This window comes from Ailuropoda melanoleuca, chromosome 17 (genome assembly GCF_002007445.2).
Source record: "Ailuropoda melanoleuca isolate Jingjing chromosome 17, ASM200744v2, whole genome shotgun sequence".
In the NCBI taxonomy this organism is placed as follows: domain Eukaryota; kingdom Metazoa; phylum Chordata; class Mammalia; order Carnivora; family Ursidae; genus Ailuropoda; species Ailuropoda melanoleuca.
The window spans coordinates 24130881-24153148 of NC_048234.1; the positions used below are offsets into that span (position 1 = coordinate 24130881).

At 44.3% G+C, this 22268-nt stretch overlaps 1 protein-coding gene across 5 annotated transcripts in view; it reads left to right on the plus strand.

Moving 5' to 3' along the window:
- PIP5K1B (phosphatidylinositol-4-phosphate 5-kinase type 1 beta) overlaps window positions 1-22268 on the plus strand; it is a 293383-nt gene continuing 271115 nt past the window's right edge. For 3 of the 5 annotated variants that reach the window (XM_034646690.1, XM_034646695.1, XM_034646696.1), the window contains exon 1: window positions 1-87. The gene's annotated coding sequence lies outside the window, so the exon portion shown is untranslated. Of the gene's footprint in view, window positions 88-2968; window positions 3086-22268 lie in introns of those variants that run through there. The other 2 variants (XM_034646693.1, XM_034646692.1) reach the window with 2 other exon arrangements.

The window sequence follows — 22268 nt, forward strand, 5'->3', positions numbered from 1 at the left end:
GGGGGGAAGCAACTACATCCAGATAACTTGCAGACTGTGGCGCAACTGGTCTCGACAGCAGAGGCGCCCGAATGCTGCCCGGGTGAGGTAAGTTTCCTGCGCGTCCCTGGCCCCTCCTCCTTAGACCCTCCTCCAGGGCTGGGGCTCGGGGGCTCCGCGTCCTGAGGAACCCTGGAGGTGTCTACGCTCGCACTTTGTCCGCCTGGTGCTGGGGATAGGGGGGAGGGTTGCGTGTGGCCACCGAAGTGGGACCTTCATTCCGCTGGGGCCACGGCTGCGCGCTCCCCGCGAGCCCACCCGCTCGCTCACCACCCCATCCTCCCCCCACCCACCCCTCCGGCCGCAGTGACCCTCGGGGACCTCTGTGCGTTCGCTTAAGCGGGAGCTCCCTCCCCTTTTCAGGGGAACCAGCTGAGTTTGGCAGCAGCAGGAGAGCTCTCCCACCACTCTCCCCCGGCAGTAAACAGAGGCGAACTTGTCAGGCGCCCCTGGGATCTCAGGAGGGGCTTGCGAGTCGGTGTTCTGGTCATTTCTGGCGCCGAAGCCGGATTGCACAGGTGCGGTATGGTTCCAGCCTAAATGCAGCAGCAGACTTCTGCGTTTCCCCTGGTTCTCTCCCCCCCCCCCCCCCCCAGCCCCGTCAACGTGACGCTTCAACAGCTGGGGCGGGGGGTGGGAGTGTGGGGGCAAGGAGAGGGAGAATGCCGGGGTTCGATTCCGCAGGCCAGAGCCGGGAGTCGCCAAAACAGAGGACAGCAAACGTCTGCTTATCTCTCATCTATGCAGATGAGCCTGTTGTGTTTCTTATCCCCCAAGCTCACTTGTCTCTGGTGCCCGCCGTGGTTGGGTAGAAACCTGTTCCAGAGAAGTTGTTTGGATAGGCTGATGAATTCTTTCATCTGATCTACTGAAATCAGGGCTCTTAACAAGGAAATGCTAGTTACTCTGATGCTTTTTGAAGGCAGAGCGTTGCAGACCCCACATGCGCCCCCCCCATCTTTGCAGGACCTTTTCAGCCTCCCAGAGGCCCTACCTCTAGAGCCACTGACCCTTGAGAGACTGGTTGGGCCTCACAATGTTAGTCTCCTGCAAAGAAAAAAATCCGTCTCCCCATCTGCACTCCTGAGCATGGATTTTGGGAACCTCTCTTGCCCCTCTGGTGACAAGCATCCACTCAGACTTCTCTCTTGTTCTGTGGAAAGGCTGAAGTGTTCTGCAGTTGTTGGAGAAAAGCCCGGGGGTTGGTTTCATTACCCCTCTAATGTGATGAAGTAAAACAGTGCTCATGGAAGCTTTAGTCAGAGCATTTCCAGCCGAGAGGAGGCCCTGGGAAAAAAATCGTTCCCAGCCAAGTCCATGCCAGTGGCACGTTGAATAAGCATCGTGCATGGGCTCTGGGCAGAGGGGAACCGTGCATTCCTGGGCCAGTAACGGGAGTGGAGACTCGAGTACCCGGGAGAAAGCTGTGAAATCTGAGATTTAGGAATAATGTTGAGAAAGAAAACTGTTCAGAACTGAATGATAAAACCACATTACATTTCTGTCCAAATTAAGGAGACTAGAGGGATCTCGTAATAATACCTTGCACCTGAATCAATGCCTTGTTATCTGTGAATGCTTTTCAGTGCTCTTATTAAGTCCTGACCATTTCCGAGAGAGGCAGGGCAAAGATTATTAGCCACATACTCAGGAGGAACGTGAGGCTCACTGATTGAGGGACTTATCAAGGTAGTAAGCGGCTGGACTTAAGAGTCCTGGGCAGGTTCTCTGATACACCCCACCCAGTGCCCCCATCACTGCGCAGTGCTCGTTCTGTACTTGTGCACGGTTTCACAATGGCCAGACTGCTTCTGCATTTATTGTGGTCTGCGCTGTCTCACTGTGAATCACTGTTCACATTCGACAGACGAGGAAACTGAGGTTTAGACAGGGATGTTTTCCACGGTATCCTATCTAAGCTAGTGAAGGTTACGAGACTAGAACTCAGAGCTCTTGATTTCCAGTCCATGGCTTTTTAGACGAGGCCGTTGTCCCGCTTCTGATGGCGAGGCGGAGACGTGGATACTGCAACACCCTAGGGACTGTTAGGCATGCCTGCTGATGGCGTGAGCTGGAGTTCTGACACTCTCTTTGGCTGTGTGACCCTGGGGCCAAATCATCACCTCTGAGCCTCAGGTGTCCCATGTATGAAACACGAGATTCATAGTGAATTCTCTTTCTCTTTCTAGTTTCAGCATTCTGTTTAGCTCATTATCTATTCCACTTGTAATTTACTCCCCCTTCCCCTTGACCCTGTCCGATTTGGGCAAGGGAAAACATTTCCAGGGCACTTGAGCTTAGCCTCTATACTGTTCAGTGTTATTATTTGACTTGGAAATATCCTGATGGGCTGTTCTACTCTAAAATACATGTCAGGATTCATTTGAGTATCCCAGTCAACTCATACCTTTAATTTATTTTTAGACTTGGAGTTTATGTATAGTAAGTACTCAATAAATTGCTGTCGAGTGAAGGGGTGGATGAAATCACTTATAAGGTAAACACATGCTGCAGAACGAAGCATCTCATCACGTAGATTCCCATCATCTGCTGAGCCATAAGGTAATTTACCTGCAAGAGGTGCGCCTCTTGAAGCTGGCGGGTACAGCTGTCATTGCTCTCCTTCCTGAATACTTCGTATAAAGAAGAGTTTTTCTTTCTCCATGTAGACAGTAGACTCATGTCATCCCTGTCATGCTCCTTTGCTTGCCTCCCCCTCCCTGAGTTGTTAGTATTGTGTAGCTGGCTGAAAGACCCATTCCTAGAAATTGACGTGCCCTTTTAGGAAAGAGTTAGTCTTGAGATGGAGAAACCAACCACTTTTTCCCCCCCCTTTGAGTAAATTTCAAGCAGCTGCTGATACTGGCTGGTGGTTTCAGAGAGGAAACCTAATTAACAAAACCGACCTAGTTTCTGTTCCCCTTTGAGGGTCCTCTTTCCATCCCTCCTTTCCACATACACAAAAGTTGTGTTTTTATTTTCAGAAGGTGACGAAGAAGTAGAATGGTTCTTAATATTATTAACAGATGCAACCATTGGGATTGAGGTATGTCTTTGTGATAAAGATACTACCGTTAAATGGTTCGGAGACTTGCCCTCTTTACAGGTAGGACAACTGAGGCATAGAGAGGTGAACTGGCTTGCTCGGGGTCACACGGAAGTTTAGCAGGAGGAGTAAGGCGCTAATGTGGAATTCTTTAGAAAGTTCATATTTAAGATTTTGCCGCGAGTTCTATGGTGAAGGTACGTTTTGACTTTTAGAAATCATAGAGGTTAACGGAAAACTTCTGTTTACTAGTACTGACTAGTGAAGCAGCATAATTTTAAATGATTTAGTATTTATATTTTTAAATGTTTGTGTGTTTTCATCTACTCACTGTGATTCTCTTGACTTATGTATATCACCAGACTCAGATTTAATACTTTGTTCCAACCAGTGCGTGGAGAAAGGGAACTATTTGAATAGAAACACAGACGTATGGTGGTTTTCCAAGCTTCTCTTCCTGGTAAATAAAGCTAGAAGCCAGAGGTGGCACGGCCATACAGCCGGTAAAGTCATAAATATGTATACATTTCATTTGCATTTTCATTTTGCCTGTACTTTAGTTAAATGGTGAGTCAGAACATTTGATATCCTGGGAAAAAAATATGTATATTTTTTTTACTATGGCTAGAACCTTCATTAGCTACACTGTAAAATATCAAGTCCTGAATGTATTTGTTGCAGAAACGAATTCTTTGTATCAAATCTATTAACTGGAGTTAGAAAGTATCCTTTTCTTCAAGAAGCTTCCCAGCTAGAACTGTACATTATGCAGCTCGGCTGTTCATTTGTGGACTTTTATATGGCAATGCTAAATGCCAGGCGAGTCACAGAGGGAGGAAACCTGGCCTTCTGTTTTAATATTTTTCTTGAAGGGGTGCCTGGGTGGCTCAGTCGGTGAAGGGTCTGCCTTTGGCTCAGGTCAGGCTCAGGTCATGATCCTGGGGGTGGGGGTGCGGGGTCCTGGGATGGAGCCACGTGTTCCTTGCTCAGCGTGGAGCCTGCCTCTCCTTCTCCCTCTCCCGCTGAGCCTCCCCCTGCTTGTGCTCTCTTGCATGCGCTCTCTCTCAAATAAATAAAATCTTTGAAAAATATTTTTTTTTCTTAAAAAATAAAACCTCTAAACTTAATCTGATGAAATTTTTGGAAACACTGGATAGTCAACAATTGGCTGCCATTGGTGAAGTGCTTCATCCAGCCAGGTTCCTTTCGGTTTAAAAGATGAGGCTGGAGAAAACAGGCTTGATTTTGTGTATTCCCTTCTCAGTTGTGTCTACTTCTGCCTAGTTTTACCAGAGATGGATAAAGGAGATGGTGATAGAGGAAAACACAGGAAACCCTGCTCGAATGGGGTTACTCCTGCGGAATGTGGATTTCAAATATGGATAATAATTGGAACAGGCTTCCATGTTTTCTCAGCAGGCAGCGCCTGGGCAGTATTTTGAAGTCAAAACCTGTGCTTTAATGGGCAGCTCCCTGAAGCTTGTGTTCCTCTTGTAGAAAGTCTCTGTGTTGTTAATGGGACTGAGTAAACAACAGGTGTGCAGTAGGTTTGGGGGAGTTTACATAGTGGGTGAGCAAGTTCCCGAGACTTGTTTTCTCTAGGGGTTTTAGAAAGTCACTTGTAAAATTGTGATGAACTGTAAAGTGTGGAGTGGACGGTATCGCTCCCACTAAAACTGGGCGTGTGTGTTTTCAAGTGGAGGCTCTTCAGGCAAGAGTTGAACTTGCGAGCACCAGGGGCCTAGAAAGTGTAATTACTCTGAATTGGAACTAAAGTTATGGGACGAGAGCTAGGACTGTAAAGAATTTATTTTGTAAGAAAAGGTGATACTTCAGCCTTTGCCTCCGGGAATGCTGAGCAAGGGGGTTGGGAGGCGGATAGAGTTATAGCTAGCCATAAAAATCTATTTCTTGGCTTCATAGACCGGCACAAGGAATCCCCTAGATTCACCGTGTTGAGTAGTAGGTTTTTAAATATTTAATACAAATTTTCTTTCTTTCCTTTTTTAGCCATGCCCACCATCATGATCTCTGGATCTTTGGGCGTAACATGCTTTGACCACATCAGGAAACAAAACAGCAGCAATAAAGAGCAATGCTGTCACGTGCTTGAGGGAGTCATAGGCATTTCCTAGGTGTTTCATTAATATTTGTCAATAGGAAAGGTTAGGCATCATGTTTTATGTATCTTTGTATTCTTGGAACTTAGCACTATGCCTGGGAAATGGTGGGGATTTAACGAATGCGTACTGAACCATTGGTGCATTTGAACAAATACCACTCTTCAAAACTCTGGGACGTTTCATAATAATGCTAATGATTTCATTATTTTTCAGATCGTTTTAGAAACTCCAGTGTTTAAATACTTGCTTGTGGTCCTTCATCTTTCATCATAAATAGGGCTCATTCACCAGATCTCCAGCATTCTGTTTCCCTTTGAGGGTCCTCTTTCCATCCCTCCTTCCCATATACACAAAGTTGTGTTTTTATTTTCAGAAGAAGGATGCCTACATATGATTTTTTTTTTTACCTCTTCTTTAACAGAAACAATAATCTGAATATAAAATGTGCTATTCCTTTTAGTATATAAGCATCAGGTAAACCTATTTTGAAAGCAACCAGAGTGGCTTTGTAGTGAGTTTGGCTCAGGTGCACAGACAGGAATGGACTTTAAGCTTCTCTAAGTTAATCAGTTTAAGTGTCCCCTCCTCTGGGGAACGTGGCCTTCTCTGATCACCTAACCCTTAAGGGAATCTTCTTCATATGTTTTCTTATCACAGTGGATACTTACGCATGTTTCTTTACTATACACACTGGATGCTTTTACTTACGGGTCCTCCCAGGACCTTGTTTCCCTGTCCCCTCTGCTCCAACTCCCATTCAACTCTAGAAACTCCTTGAGGGCAGAGGCCATGGTTTTTCACACTGTTTTCAGGTGTTTGGTACCAAGTGTGTTCCCAGTAAGTATTTGAACGAATGAATGAGTCCCATCCATCCTGCTGAGATGAACTGGGCCACTGCTGAGGTCACTCAAGCCGAAAGGTGCAGCTGTGAAGGTTAGCTGTGGTGGCCCCCTGAGAACGGCAGGAGGAGGAAACAGTGCTTGCTTACGTGGGTAGATTCTTGCATGAGTATGAAGCAGGGTCTCTACTTATAAAAAGCTATTCCTTTTCCTTTACTTAGAAGTGAATGGTAGCGAGCTGATAAGTAGAACTTATCAAGCATGAAACAGAACATTCCCAAACTGTTAAAACAGGGCCTAAAAGTTCCTAAGGCGTAAACATTTGTCGTTCATAATTAAGACAGCGTGTGGTAATCTACAAGGCAAATCCTAGGACACTTGAGGTAAAAACAAAACAAAACAAACAAAACAAAAAAACCCCACCACCACCAACAAAAAAAAAACAAAAAACAAAAAAAACTTCTCCATCTCAGCTGATTTTTCTTTACATGTAGGACCCATCAGTAGCCCGACCCCAGGGAAGAGGCCAGGACGGTGGTTCTCAGGTGCAGCCCCAAAACAACACCATCAGCATCCCCTGAGACCTTGTGAAAATTCTCATAGTGTACCCTGGCCAGCTGAATCAGAGAGGTGGGGTACAGTAATCTGAGTGTGAGTTGGTCTCTGGATGATGCTGATGTCTCCCCAATATTGGCAGGAAGTGTTGAATCTGTTGGTCAAAGTAGAAGTCTCCAGAAGCACTCAGGTGAATGCTTTCCAGGTGAATCCCGGGGTGTGTGGAGAAGATGCCATCTGCCTGCTTCTCCAGAAATTCTAGGGAAGAAATAAAACCAGTCCTGGCTTTTCTCGGAGCCGTGTGGATCACAAGAGAACAAACCCCTGTGACTGGATTGGGTATCTTGGACTTCAGATGGTACACAAAAGCTGTTCATAGTCGTGGTCCTGCTAAGCGATGGGTCCTCCCAGGACTGAGAGACACACCCCGTTATGTGGGTGATGGCATAAGACACACTCTATGCATAATTTACATTTGGGTGTTGCTCCAACAGGATACCGGGTAAAGGAATGATTTTATGAGCTGGTGGTTGTCTAGGAAGAGGGAACGGTGGCGTTCTGACAGTTGTCATCGTATTTCACGTCAGTTCAACATGCTAGACGTTGGTGGACCGCTTGGCCAGGACGGTGCCGGGTGCTGTGGGGTATGCAGAAAGGTTTACACCCGGTCTTGCTCGGCTTGGCTGAGAACGTATTGTATTCCAGGCACTTCTGAAGGGTTTGTTTCTTCCTCACCGTGCTCCCGAAAGTGGGCCCCGCATCCCTGCTGACAGTGGAGGACGTGGAAACCTATCCGGATTACCACGTACTCCTGAGCACAGAGCCCGTAAGAGGTAGTGCTGAGGTTCTCGTCACAGTTTTTCTGAATTTACAGCCCACATTCTTTTCTCTGCTTCATGCTGTTGCACCACAAAATGTAGTTTTGGAAGAAGAAATTTAAAAAGGAAGACCAAAGTCCATCTAAAATTTGGTTCTCCATCCTGGGCCTCTCTGTGAGCTCTAGATGATGTCATTGACATTGTCCTTGTACTTGGGTATCTCCAAGGCATCACATTGTGCATGGCTAAGACCAGAAGATTGGTTTTTTTTCTCTCCATACCTGGTCCTCTTGCGGGGTTCCCTAGCTCTGTGGGGGGGGCACCAAGCCACACGAAGCAGAAACTTGGGAGTCATGCCTGACCCCATGGCATCTCAGCCATCCCCTGTTTCTGTTGCTTTCTGAACACCCCCTCCCCCCATCCATCTGCTTCTCATTGTTCCTGCTCATTGCACCCTCATCCAGCTTCTCAACCCTCTGCTGGATTCTAGCAGAATCTGGGCTCCTGAGTCCTCTGTGGCTCTCCCCTCTTCTGTCACCCGGACTGCAGCCCGGGGGCATCTGAGGCGGCTGCAGAGGATCTTAGACTCGCTGGCCGGATCCTTCCGAGCGCTCATGAAAGCAGACAGGCTCTGGCCTCTTGGCTCTCCAGGTTGGTGGCCTTGCAAACTCCTGCGTGGCCTCTGAGAACTTGCTCTTCCAAACCAGTCTTTGCACATAGCTTTTCAGTTACTCACATTTGAACTGGAAGTAAAAGGGAATCAGTCTGCCTTGGTTCGGGCTGTGGTAACCAAGTACCTTAGACTGGATGGCCTCTAAGCAGCACGCTTTATTTATGGTGTCGTGGAGGCTGCTGTCCGAGGTCAGGATGCCAGCGTGGTCAGGGTCTCGTGCTGACCATGCATTGTAGCCTCACATGGTGAAAGGAGGATGAGGGGGCCTCCAGGGTCTCTTTTTTCCTAAGGGCACTAATCCCATTCATAAGGGTCATGCTCTCAATACCTAATCCCCTCCAAAGGCCCCACCTCTTAATACAATCTTATTGGGGTTGAGGATTTCCACATACAAATTTTGGGGAACTCAAACATTCAAGACATCGTAGGGCCTTTTATGGCCGTGTCAGTGCCCTTTAAGAAATGCATCCTGGGGGCACCTGGGTGGCTCCATTGGTGAAGCGTCTGCCTTCGGCTCAGGTCATAATCCCAGAGTCCTGGGGTCGAGCCCTGCATCAGACTCAGCAGGGAGCCTGCTTCTCCCTCTGCCTCTGCCTGCCACTCCCCCTGCTCGTGCTTTCTCTCTGTCTCTCTCTGACAAATAAATAAATAAAATCGTTAAGAAAAGAAAAGAAATGCATTCTGCATTCAAAGCCAGTATACAGAGACCTACAAATAACAAATATGTTTTTAAAAAAGTTTCATGAAAGAATACTTAAACTGTACTACACGAGATGTGTCCTGGTATTTTCAGATATGTCCTTTCCCACTTGCACCCTCTAGCAAACACTGGTCATGAGCACAGAATTGATTTTACTCCCCATTGGTGGGCGGAGACCTGGGATTTGGAAAGCACAGATCTTCTCTGTCCTCCCCTCCTGTGCTGCCCGTGCAGGGCTCAGACCAGAGACCTGAATTTATGGAGGAGCTCACCAGGACTCCTCGACCAGTGCTCCTTCCTCTCGTCTGTGTGCGGAGGGCCCTCCGCAGCGTTTTCAATTCTTTGAAGAAATCTTGGTAAAACTTGCTGAGTAGGTGTCTGATGCCACCCAGAGATGGGGGAAGACTAACTTAGGAGGCTGCCCTGTCTGTTCTACAGGGTAAATAAGCTACGGCAGTGGAACACGGCCTTGACACTGGGGTATGTCTATATTTTTTCGTATCATGCTCACCCTGAAGTTCATACACATTTATTTTAGCAAGAACCTAAATACTATAAGATAAAACAAACTCTGCTTTAAAAATAGGTTAAGGGGCTCCTGGGTGGCTCCGTCGGTGAACCATCTGTGTTTGGCTCAGGTCATGATCTCAGGGTCCCGGGATCGAGCCCCGCATCAGGCTCCCTGCTCAGGGAGAAGCCTCCTTCTCCCTCTGCCTTTGCCCCAACCGCACTGCTCATGCTCTCTGTCAAATAAATAAATAAAATCTTAAAAAAAAAAAAAAAAGTATGTTAAGAACAATGTACCTGTTTGGTTTTTTTTTTTTTTCCCCTGCCTAAAATTCCTTGATTCGTCGAGACTGCCCATTTGAATTGGCTATTCAAGCACAAAATGCAGGGAGCCTTAAACTGGGGGCCTCTTGGCTCCTCAGAACTTCCGGGAAGCCTGCTTTACCTCTGCAGTAAATGTCCTGATTGCTAAGGGTTTGCTTGCTCCTTTAAGTGTCATGATTTATTAAAAGCTGATATTTGCCTCGAAAATTTCCCCAAAGTTGTGACAAACTTCCCCGATTCTTGGAAAGGTTGTATATTACAGACCATGTCTTTTATATTCTCATAAAGTGATGGCTTTGGATCTACTCAGGGGTGCAAAGCTCTTTGCCCTGGGACCAACTGGCCCCACTTGACTGTCTGAAAATTGCCTCTGCCTTTTCTTGATTTTTTTCTTTTTTTCCCCTTCTGGCCCCATTTCTGTGACTTTCAGTGGTGATACCCCTTCATTCATGGTTTGCTCTGGAGAATCTGTTGTGGTCTTGGAAACCAGATAACACCCATATTGCGTGAATTGTGTTGCATTGAAATTGATACTGTTTTTTAACGAGAAAAAGGAGTTTTTTGGGGAGGGCCTCAAGAGTTCTATTTGTACAGCAAACGAGCTTTAGTCGTTTCTCATTCACTCAGTTTATTGGCCAATAAAGAATATGTTTTTGTTATGTCATGTCCGCGGCTGTTCAGATAAATAAATTGCTACCTTTTTAGGCTGAGATATTCATGGTTTCTTTTTTCTCTTTATAAGATATGTGTTTACTACATTATGGTATAAAGCCTACTTTCATACTTTTGCATTTGACTTAAACGGAGTTGTAGTTTATGGGTGTGTGGATGACAGTGTGATTTTTAATGTTTAATGCCTTTAGGAGTGGTAGATTACCGGGGGTATTTCTCTTCCCAAGGGAGAAACAGCATAGAAAATTCCTCCAAGTTTCCTGGTGTCCATCTTCCATTGGAAAATGAACTTTAGTTCCTGCAATAAAACAAGTAAGGCAAATATGAGAAATTTAACTTCTTTGGTGGTGGGGCGGGGGGAGTGATGTGAACCACACTGTTCTTAGGCTTATGAAGGTACCACATGGAAGCAAAAAACCAAGCGTTGTTGCTTTAGCAAGCTGTTTTTAAATGATGCTCTTTAATTGTTTTTTCCCAAGACACACAGTTCAGATAAAGCAGTAAAGATTTGTGGGAAATAGAGTTTAGTGGGACATCTCTCATGCTAAGGGTTAAGTAGAAACATGACTTTTGTTGAGGTTTGTAGAAAACAATGGAAATTTGGCTTTTAAGGTTTGTGTACAGTTGGCCTCCGTTATTTCGTTTTGCAGCTTCTCAGAAACTCCCTCTCCAGCGTGCCAATTTATAAACATACGCGTGATGCCTCATTTCATTTGGTGCTAACTTTATATAAGAAAAAGTCACCTTCCGTGTAAATGAGAAGACTTCTGGAAGCATTTTAGAACTGTTAAGTGTTCTCCACGTGTGCCTCGAAGCTTCAGAGAGGATGATTAACAGTCCCTGTGGTTGCATTTTTACTGGTCTCTTCTTTGTCCACCCCTTCACTGGAAAGTGGTTTCCCCAAGGGGAGGGATGGGCTTCTGGCCACTGTCGTATTCCCAGCTCCTACAAAGGTGTCCATGTGTCCAGCGCAAAGAGGCTTCTCACTTAACATTGGTTGGATGGACGACTAAATGATTTCCTTAAGCCAGAACAGTCTTTTTTTCAACTTCCAGCTAACCTTCCTTTTTATGATGCCAGCAGTCTAGCCTCTAGCCATCCCATTGCCCGTGTTCTTTCCCAGCCAGCAGCCTTGTTCAAGACCAGATTTTCCTTTTTTTTTTTCCTTGCATCCCTCCCTTCTTGGCTGGTAGCGCTCAGAACAATTGAGGAACTCCCGCCTCACGAAGTCTCAGCCACTCATCTGCTCTTGTGAACCCCAGCTCTTACCTCTGTGAGAAGTACCTCTAGGATTCCGACCTTATTGTAGGTTCTATGGTAGATTATAGATTCTATTGTAGGTTGGCCTTGTAGATTATATTAGCTATCCTTGTAGCTGGCACCTTTTAAAAAACTGAAAATATGTCCCTTCTCAGGTTCTAATTGTGCATCAAAGGTACCCTCATTCTTTTTGCCGACTTTCAAAATTTTAGCAGACTTTTATTTTGCTCATCCTTGTTTCTGTGCAGCGTCCCAAGTCCTGAGGACTTAGAAATGTGTTCTTTTCTCTTCTCACTTACATTTCCTCTATGAGCGCCTCTTACCTGGACTATTGTGACAGCTTCCCACATGGCTTCCATACCCCTCCTTCCTTCAATCAGTGTAATACCGGCTCTCAGAGATTAGAATTTTGGCATCATCAGGCCCCCAGACGTTTAGATGCTCTACTGTGCCTGAAATCTCAGAGCTTTGGTTTGGTCTGCAAAACCATCCGGAGTCTGGTGCTCATGGAGCATTCATTGTCATTGTTGTCACAGTCGTCCTTGTAGGAGTATGATGTGACCACAGGTGCCGTTTCTTAAATGCTTACTGTGTACCAGGCACAGCACGGAAGAAGACATGAAGTTGTGAAGGTGTTCGGTAAGCTTTGGAGCCATGTAGTCACGTGATGGGTGGGGTGGGTGTGGGTGGAAGGAGGTAGGGCTACAAGGGGCTGTTGGAGCCAGACCGGGGACATCTTGTTGGAAGTGCTAAGGAGCGTGAACTTTTCTTCTATAAGCAATGAGGCAACAGCTAGAAGATTTCCATGGACAAGTATTGCGCTCGTGTTTTATGTTAGATCAGCAACTTGGGCCATAGTTTGGGAGATGAGTGAGGGGAAAGGACTGGAGACAGGCGGGGGGAAGGGAGTTAGTTACAGGAGAGATGAGGACCTGATTAAGGTGGTGAGGGTGGGGAAGAGGGAGCAGCCTGGAAATTTGGGAAGGAGAGTTTATAGGACTGGGCGACCATTTGCGTGTGGATTTTGAGGGAACAGGAGTCGTGGAAGATTGTTCTCTGCTTTGGGCTTGAGGGGCTGCAGAGATGGGGGCGTGATGGTCAACAGAGTACTGAGAAGAGGCGCGGGTACACAGCGGAGGCAGGAAGGCTGTGATCATGAGCCCAGGATTGAACGTGCGTTGGAGATACCTGCAGGATGTCGCGGTGCAGGGCGGCCGTAAGGGAAGAGGTCTGTCGTGGAAACACGGACTGTGATGGTCCTTGGCTGTGGTCAGTGACTCAGGTCATGGGAGTGGATGAGACTGAGATTGAGTAGAACACCCAGGTCCAGAAGGAAGCTATCCGCGTGTGGCTGTAAGGACAGAGCCCCGGGATGGACACAGTGTTGCGATGTCTCACCAGTGTCTAAAGCCACGGGATGAAATGAGACTTCGCTGGAAGAGTTTATAGACAAAGAAGAGAAAATGTCTGAGAACCAGCATCATTCCCTGATCTGCCTTTGCAGTTTTTTTTCTCTATACCTTGGTTTATCACATTGTTTCTTACCGAATCTTACATTTTCTTCTCCATTTAAGGAAATGGCCTCAGATTTTCATGACGCCACCTACATCCCACTATTCGGGAACCCTCTTCTGAGTGCACTGCTTCCCACTCCCCGCTGCCCTGCAGTGATTTCTCAGGCCCACATTCCCTTTGGCTGTCTTGCTCTTCTGATTCTTCCGGAGCTTTCCCTACAGGCTGACCTTTCATTTGTTCTCAGCTTATCTTTCCAAGCAGACGCGGAGTCCTGACAGTAGAGACCACATCTTCTCTCACTTCGTGTTTCCCGCCCAGCCTGACGGCTCCGGTGTCTTCTGCATGCTGGCTGCTCCCACTGCTTGGGATTGACCTTATTCTCCTTCAGAAGAATGAAGTAGAAAGGTGAATAACTCCAGGGGATTTGTATCAGTTCGCGTACCCTGACCTAACTTGAAGATGCCTGCTTGCAATGTGTTTGTAGCTGGAATGTTCTATTTCTTCCTGGAGGAAAAAAAAATTTTTTATAAAAATGTCCACAAAACCAGTGCAGAATTCTTGTAATTTGTTATTCACACTATTTGAAACTTTGAGCGGAAGGGAAGCTATCTTTTGGCCGCTCCCCTGCACCTAGTCTTACTTAGGGCGAGCAGAGTTTATCTCCTGCTTTCCCTGGGTCATGCTTCCTGTGTTTTTAGACAACATTTTGCATACATTTGCACAGGCTGAATCTGGATGCAGCAAGAGCCCTGGTCTGCGAAGCAGGGATTCTGGCTCATCCTGCCCTTCTCCTGACATTTTGGTGACCTCTGGTCAAGTGGCTTGACCTCTTTTGTGGCATTCTTCCCCCCCCCCCCATCTGTTGAATGAGAATCGCTACACTGGCTCCTGGCTAATTCAAAGGCATGTTGTGAGGCCAAATGAAATGAAGGCCTTTGAGGTTCTTAGAACAAAAGCCTCACGCACATTATTTCGTAAGAGTTACAGGTCAGGCTCAGACAGCCACATTTATAGCCTATGGGGAAGCAGATCTGAAGAGAGGGTGTAGCAGCTGGTGAGCCCGGCTTCCCATAAAAGAATTCTCCTTCCTTATTCCCAGGGGCCAAGGGTGGGAAGTGAGATGCTTGGCTAAAGTCTGATCAGCGTTCCAGAATTTAAACACAGCCTCAGCGTGGGTGAGGAGAGCAACATAGCTTTATCTTTAAGACGAGAGATGAGTCTTGGATATGGAGGTTTGTTGAAGAAAGCAAAACTCATGTTTACCTGTTAAAGAAGCGGAATGCTGGTAGGCAACAGGTAGTTCACATGACAGATTCCAAACTAGGATAGATGCTCAGTGTATGAAGCAAGTTCATTGCTTACTCGGCTTAGACTGTATGGTGTATGGCTGTCATTGTGCACCTTACAGGGCACCTAACGCTATGCCTCCGTGCAAAGATGGTCAATGTTTCAGTTAGTGCCTGTTTAGGTGAAATAGAAGATCCTAGAAGTCTTCCAGAAGGCACTTTTAAGACCTATGAATCTTTAAAGTTGTTTGAGGCTAATGGGACATTCCTTAAATGAGAAATTAAATGAAAACTGAATGATAGCAAAATTTATAGTCTGATGACCCATGTCAAATGGGAGAGGGGTTTGGCTGGAGTTCCTCGTATGGGTGATACCAGATCAAAAATGAAAGGATCTCCTACAGTTGAACGTTGTTGGAATAAAGGTTATGACAGTGGATCTGTAATCATGACTTCAGGTCAGAGACCAAAATTTTAATTCCTCACTTAGCCTGGCAGTTGGCATAGCGGCATAATCATAATCATACAGGTGCGCTTTCTTGGTTTCCTGTGCTGAGTCAGACTGTGGCCTCAGCATGGTGGACATGGTTATGCACGTGGGCTAGATGGCAAATAGTAGCAACCTCAACAGAGTAGGGCATAATTGACAGAAGCTGGGATGACGTCAAAGCAGGGAGAGAGAATAAACATGCTCATGTCCTCGTCTCCTAAAATGGCAGAGTAAGATAGGATTGTTAGAAGTTGGTGGGATTCCAGAGTTGTGCCATCTTGCTTTCCCACCAGTGGTGTGTGAGAGTTCCAGTTGCTTCCTTTCTTCATCAACGCTTGGTATGCTCAGTCTTTTGCATTTTTGATACTCTAATGGGTGTATAGTCAGGGCTCGTTGTGCTTTGGAATCATATTTCCTTAATGGCTAAAGATGTCAAGCATCTACTTATGTGCTTATTTGCCATCCTTATTTGGCAAGGTGCTGCACTCCTGTATAAATTTCAGTAACTTTTTTGTGACATGCCTAGATTTTTTTAGACAGACAATCAATCATGTTGTCTGTGAATAAAGGCAATTTTGTTCTGTCAAGAAAAATCGGTGGAAAAACAAATGAAGACTCGAGTACTTAAAACTAGGAAGGTAATGCACAAAAGAATTAAAATGTTATGAGGAAAGTCCTTGTGGTGAGTCAAGAATAAGAACTTTAAAGCACGTCGTCAAGTTACAGAGATGACCACTAAGAAAGCACAACAGAAAATTTTGAGGAACAGTTGTCTTGGAAGAATTGTGGCAGGAACAGGAAAATCAAGAGGGGGTCATTCTCACGACATTTTCTCTATCATTTGATACATTACCTCACACATGCACGTCTTTAATAAATCACTGGTATATTGGGAATTAGAACATAGAGATAAAAAGCAACTTGAAGCAACTAAAATGGGTAGAGTGTAAGAACTGAATAGCATAAAATAAGAAACACTAGGGGAACAGTCATTGATTAGAAAGTTTTGAAGAGAAGGAAGTGCCCTCAGATGACAGAGCTGATGAATACCTAGCATTTACTTGGGGACTTCCTACATTCCAGGTACTTTCTAACCAATAAAACCGTGTTAACTGGTTTAATAATCATAGCAACCCACGAGGTGGGTACAGTTATCATCATTTTATAAATGAGGAAATGGGGTCGCCTGGGTGGCTCAGTCCGTTAAGCGTCTGCCTTCGGCTCGGGTCATGATCTCAGAGTCCTGGGATCGAGTCCTGCGAGCCCCATGTCAGGCTACCCGCTCAGTGGGGAGTCTGCTTCTCTCTCTCCCTCTGCCCTTTCCCCCTCCTCATGGACATGGAGGCTCATCTCTCTCTCTCTCAAATAAATAGATAAAATCTTAAAAAAGAGTTAAAAAGAAGTAAATGAGGAAACCATGAAGCGGAGATTTTAAGCACAGTATTCGAAGCCACACAGCCGGATTTCAGAGCCGGGTGGTCCAGCTCCAGAACTGTCTCTCTTGGCCACTGTTCCATGTTACAGCTCACTGAGGACGATGGTGTGGCACCCCACAGTGCATTCAGTGCATGATCCTTGATCCTCAAATGGCTTGTTCTCTGAGGCTGTCTTCTAAAGCGCTGCCTAACTTTAGTTCATTCCTAATTCACCAGATGTTTCAGTGCCTGCTAACGCAGTTCTAGATATTAGGATTATTCCTCTTAAGTGAGAGAGGCCTGTGTATAATTTATAATTTACATGTAGAGTGTAATTTAATATATAAAGTTAATATGCACGTGAGTATATCTTGTATACATGTAAGATGAGATATTTACACATGTAATTTAATACAAAATCCTGTGGGGAAACAAAGCAGGAGAAGGGGTGCAGCGATGGGAGCAGTGGTTGGGGGGGGTTCTCCGAGAGAGCGGGGAGGTCCTCTCTGAGGGGAATATGTAGGAGAACTGTCTCAGCAGGGGCTGCTGTAACAAGTAGACCACGGCTGGGTGGCTTAAACAGCAAGCGTTTATTTCTTACTGTTGTGGAAGCTGGAAGTCCAAGATGGGGCGCTGGCAGGTGCAGTGTAGCTGAGAGCCCACTTTCTAGTTCGTAGGTGGCCATCTTCACACTTATCCTCATGTGGCAACGAGAGGGGGAGCAGCCCTCCACTGTCTCTTCTTAGAAGGGCACTAATCCTATTCACCAGGGCACCACCCCTACAACCTTATTACCTTGCAAAGGCCCTGCTTCCTGATACCATCACATTGGTTAGAATTTCAACATAGGAATTTGGGGGGAAGGGCACAACCATTCAGTCCGTAGCAAACTTAGTTCTGCGTGAAATGGTGAGCACACTACACAGATTTGGAGAAAAGCCTTACAGGCAGAATTAATAGGAAATGCAAAGCCCCAAGGCAGAGCTCCTCATTTGAGGTGCTATGTGGAAACCAGTATGGCCAGAGCTGAGGGAGTGGAGGGGACAACTTGGGGTCATGACAAGTAGCGTCTCATAAACCTGATAGTGACTTTGGGTTTTAGTTTTGGTGTGATGGGAAGCCCTTAGAAGATTGAAAAAAGGAAAAGGACATCAGTGAGAACGTTCTGCATTGTATCTCACAAAGAGGCAGTGTGTTTCCAAACTGATGGTGTTTTGCTGGTCAGCGAAAGTTTGAATGAATGAGTGAAATTGCTGGAGAAGTCTGGTCCTCTGTGGACGAGGGAAAATTTCTGCCTGCACCATACTGCCATGTGCCTTCCTTAAAGGTGATTCACTGGGGGCACCTGGGTGGATCAGTTGGTTAAGTGTCCAACTCTTGATTTCGGCTCAGGTCCTGATCTCAGGGTTGTGGGATGCAGCCCTGTGTAGGGGTCAGTGCTCAGGAATCCACTTGAGGTTCTCTCTCTGCCCTTCCCCTTGCTCATGTGTACACGCATGCACACTTTCTCTCTCTCAAATATTTTTTTTTTAGAAAAGGTGATTTATTGGCGGAGACACTAGTTAAGTGTGGCTACATAGAGATGCTAATTCATGGTACCATTACTGATTGCTTTCTGCGTTGCATAAAGTACATGCATTTAAACACCATTAAAAAATTGTGTTTCTTGGCTATAAAGGAATAATTGCAAGGATGTATTTGGAGACTGGTGTCTGGGGTACATAAGGAGAGGTTAGAAATTTTGAAGGAAAGGTTTAACTTGAATTTAAAATATTTGGATAAATGTAGGGACGCCTGGGTGGCTCAGTGGGTTCAGTGTCTGCCTTCGGCTCAGGTCATGACCCCAGGGTCCTAGGATTGAGCCCCGCGTCTGGCTCTTTGCTCACTGGGGAGCCTGCTTCTCCCTCTGCCTGCTACTCCCCCTGCTTGTGCTCTCTCTCTTTGTCTCTCTCTCTCTGATAAATAAAATCTTTAAAAATAAATTAAAAAATAAAGTATTTGGATAAATGGAAATACTGGATATCCAAATACATTCATTTTTTTCAATGAAATGAGAAAAGAATTTAGCAACTATTCTTTCTTTCGCATCCTCACCAGTACTTATTATCTCATTTTTATTATAACCATTCCAGTGGGTGTGAGGGGTAATCTCATTGATCTGTGATTTGATTTGCATTTCCCCCATTATTAATGATGTCGAGCATCTTTTCATATGCTTATCGGCCACTTGTATATCATCTTTAGTGAAATGTCTATTCAGATCCTTTGCCCATTTTTAATTGGGCTGTCTTATTATTAATTTTTAATAGTTCTTTAGATATTCTAGACAGAAGTCCTTTATCAGATACATGATTTGCAAAAAGATCGTTTGTGTTGTCTTTTTTGCTTTTTTATGATGTCCTATGAAGCATACATGTTTTTAATTCCAGTGAAGTCTAATTTGTTTTTTCTTTGGTTGCTTGTGCTTTGGTGTCCTACCTAAGAAACCTTTGTCAACTACAAGGTCACAAAGATTTATGTCTGTATTTTTCTGCTAGTTGTTTTATGGTTTTAGCTCTTAGATTTTGCTCTTTGGTCCATTTTGAATTAATTTTTGTACACAGTATGGAGTAGGGGGTCCAGCTTCACTCTTTGTACATAGATATCCATTTGTCCCATTAATGTTTGTTGAACAGACTATTCTTTCCCCATTTAGTTGTCTTGGCACCCTTGTCCAAAATCGATGTACCATAAACACAAGGGTTTATTTCCGGACTCTCATTTCTATTCCATTGATCTCTGTGTCCCTTCTTACTGCCAGTACCAACTGGATTGCTCACTGTAACTTTGTCATAAATTTTAAGTCGGAAAATGTTGAGTCTCTCAACTTTGTTCTCCTTTTCCAAGATTACTTTGGTTCTTCTGAGTCCCTTGAATTTCCATATGAATTTTAAAAGCATGTTGTCAGTTTGTGCAAAGAAGCCACCAGCGATTTTGATGGGGACTGTGCTGAATCCGCAGATCAGTTTGGAAAGCACTGTCCTATTGACAATGTTAAGTATTCTAACCCATGAATAGAGAATGCCTTTCCACTCATTTCACTCTGATTTAACTTCCTTTAAAAAAATGTGTGCCTCTTATCATTACAACACCTTCCAGAAATTACAGATTTTATTTATTTATACTCCTCTCATTTCAAAAAGAATTTGAGGTGGCTGCCCAAGTTGTGTATGAATATAATAGGGCCAAAACAACTGAGGAAGTTGGTGGGGTTATGTGTGTGGGTGGAAGCTGGTGCTAGGAAAGTAAGACCAAAAGAGTGTGGTGAGTAAATAAACACATGCCCCAATGTAGTGAATGAGTATTTGCTAGATTGGGACAATCAGTTTTGCCCCAAACTTTCCAGTGGCTTATTTTCACCATGTAATATGCTCTAGCATAGAACAAAATGTAAAGAAATACAAACCTTAGGCATACCCTGTCGCCTTTCTCCTAAGCTCAACTGTTACCAATTTCTATGCAAATAAACCTTGGATTTTCTTTTAAATCTCAGGAAAATCGTTCCTTCCTCTCACATCCACCATTTCAGTGGGAAGATGGTGATGGGCCCACTTACCACAGAGAAGTGTCCCAGGTCTCCCTCCCATGTCTTGCATACAGTAAGGTCCAAAGAAGAGAGAGGCCTCTTGTCCCCGAGCTCAAGTGCAAATACCGTCTTGGTAGAAAGGAATTAGCCTTGGTTGAAAGACTTTCAGCTTCCCTTCTCCAGTACTTCCTAGTGTTTTAATGTTTCATATTCTTGCTCAAAAACAGGAAAGAGTCTGCTGCCCCTCTGGTCCTTATCCAGATACAGTGTGCCCTCTCTGTGGTGAGGATTTGGTTCCAATCGAGATATTACTTCAGCAACCAACTTACCAACTCACTCAGTTAACATACTTCCTATCTGTAATCAATACTCATTAGGGCTGAATCACTTCTTTGCTGTATTTTTTTACTTGTTTTATTTTTATTGAAGTATAGTTGACATGTAATATTCGTTTTAGGCGTATAATGTAGTGATTCGACCTTTGTATACATTACGAAATGATTACCACCATAAGTCTAGTTACCATCTGATATCATACAAAGTTGTGCCAGTATATTATTGACTGTATTCCTTATGCTCTACTTTCTATCCCCCCTGACTGACTTGTTTTATAACTGTAAGTTTATATTTCTAGATCCCCTTCATTTATTTTGCCTGGCCCCACCCCCTTCCTCTCTGACAGCCATCAGTTCTCTGTGTTTGTGAGTCACTTTCTGTTTGTTTTGTTTTCTAGATGTCACGTATAAGTGAAATCATGGTATTTGTCTTTCTCTGTCTGACGTATTTCACTTAGCACAGTGCCCTTGAGGTCCACTCATGTTGTCACCACGGCAAAATTTCATTCTTTGCTCCAGCTAAGGAATATTCCAGCGGATGTGTGTATCACAGTTTCTTTATCCATTCATTCATCGACGGGTGCTTAGCTTGTTTCCGTTTCTTGGGTATTGTGAATAATGCTGCAGTGAACAAGGGGCTGCGTACACCTGTTTGAATTTGTGTTTTTGTTTCCTTCACATAAATACCCAGAAGTGGAATTGCTCATTCGGTAGTTCTATTTTTAGTTTTTTGAGGAAACTTCATACTGTTTCTGGTACTTGTGCCAATTTACATTCCTGCCACCGGTGCTTGAAGGTTCCTTTTTCTCCACATCCTCACCTCCCCTTGTTATTTTTTGCATTTTGATACTGGCCATTCTGATAGGTGCGAGGGACTATCTCATGATTTGCATTTCTCCAATGATGAGTCATCGTTGAGCATCTTTCCATGCACCTGTTGTCTATCTGTGGGAAAATTTTCAGATCTTCTGCCCATTTTTAATTGGATTATTATTATTATTATATTGGGTTGGATGAGTTCATACATTTTGAATGTTAGCCGCATATTTGACACATGATTTGCAAATATCTTCTCCCATTCTGTAGGCTGCCTTTTTATTCTGTTGATGGTTTCCAGTGCTGTGGAGAAGCTTTTAGCATGAGGTAGTCCCAGTTGTTTGTTTTTGCTTCTGTTGCTTTTGGTGTCAAATTCAAAAAATCATTGCCAAGACCTGTATCTGGGACCTTGCTGCCTTTGTTTTCTTCTTAGGAGTTTTAAGTTCTTAGGCCTTACATTCAAGTATGTAATCCATTTCGAGTTCATTTTTGTGTATGGTGTGAGATAGGGGTCCAGTTTCATTCTTCTGCATGTAACTGTCCAATTTTCCCAGCACTATTTATTGAAGATACTATCCTTTCTTTACTGTATATTTTTGGATCCTTTGTTCTAAATTAATTGACCGTAGATGCCTGGGTTTATTTCTGGGCTCTCTATTCTGCTCCATCGATCTATCTGTCTATCATTACACCAATCGGATACTGTTTCAGTTACAATAGCTTTGTAATATAGTTTGAAATCAGGAAGCACAGTGCTTCCAACTTTGTTCTTTTTTCTCAAAATTGCTTCAGCTCTTCAGAGTCGTTTATGGTTCCATATAAATTTTAGAACTGTTTGTTCTAGTTCTCTGAAAAATGCCATTGGAATTTCAATTGGGTTTGCATTGAATCTGTATATTGCTTTGGGTAGTATGAACATTTTGACAATATTCTTGCAGTTGATGAGCACAGAATATCTTTCCATTTATTTGTGTCTTCAGTTTCTTTCATTAGCGTCTTGCAGTTTCCAGTATAGAGGTCTTTCATTTCCTTGGTTAAATTTATTCCTAGGTGGTTTTTTTTTTTATACAATTATAAATGGGATTGTGTTCTTAAGCTTTCTTTCTTAGAGTTCATTATGAGTGTACAGAAATTGTGTCTTGATTTTGTGTATTGATTTGCATTTTGCAGTTTAATTCATTATTTACCTCTGACAGTGTTTTGATGGAATCTTCGGAGTTTTCCTTACATAGTACTATGTCATCTGCAAAGAGTGATAGCTTTACTTCTTTTCAGTTTGGATGTCTTAAT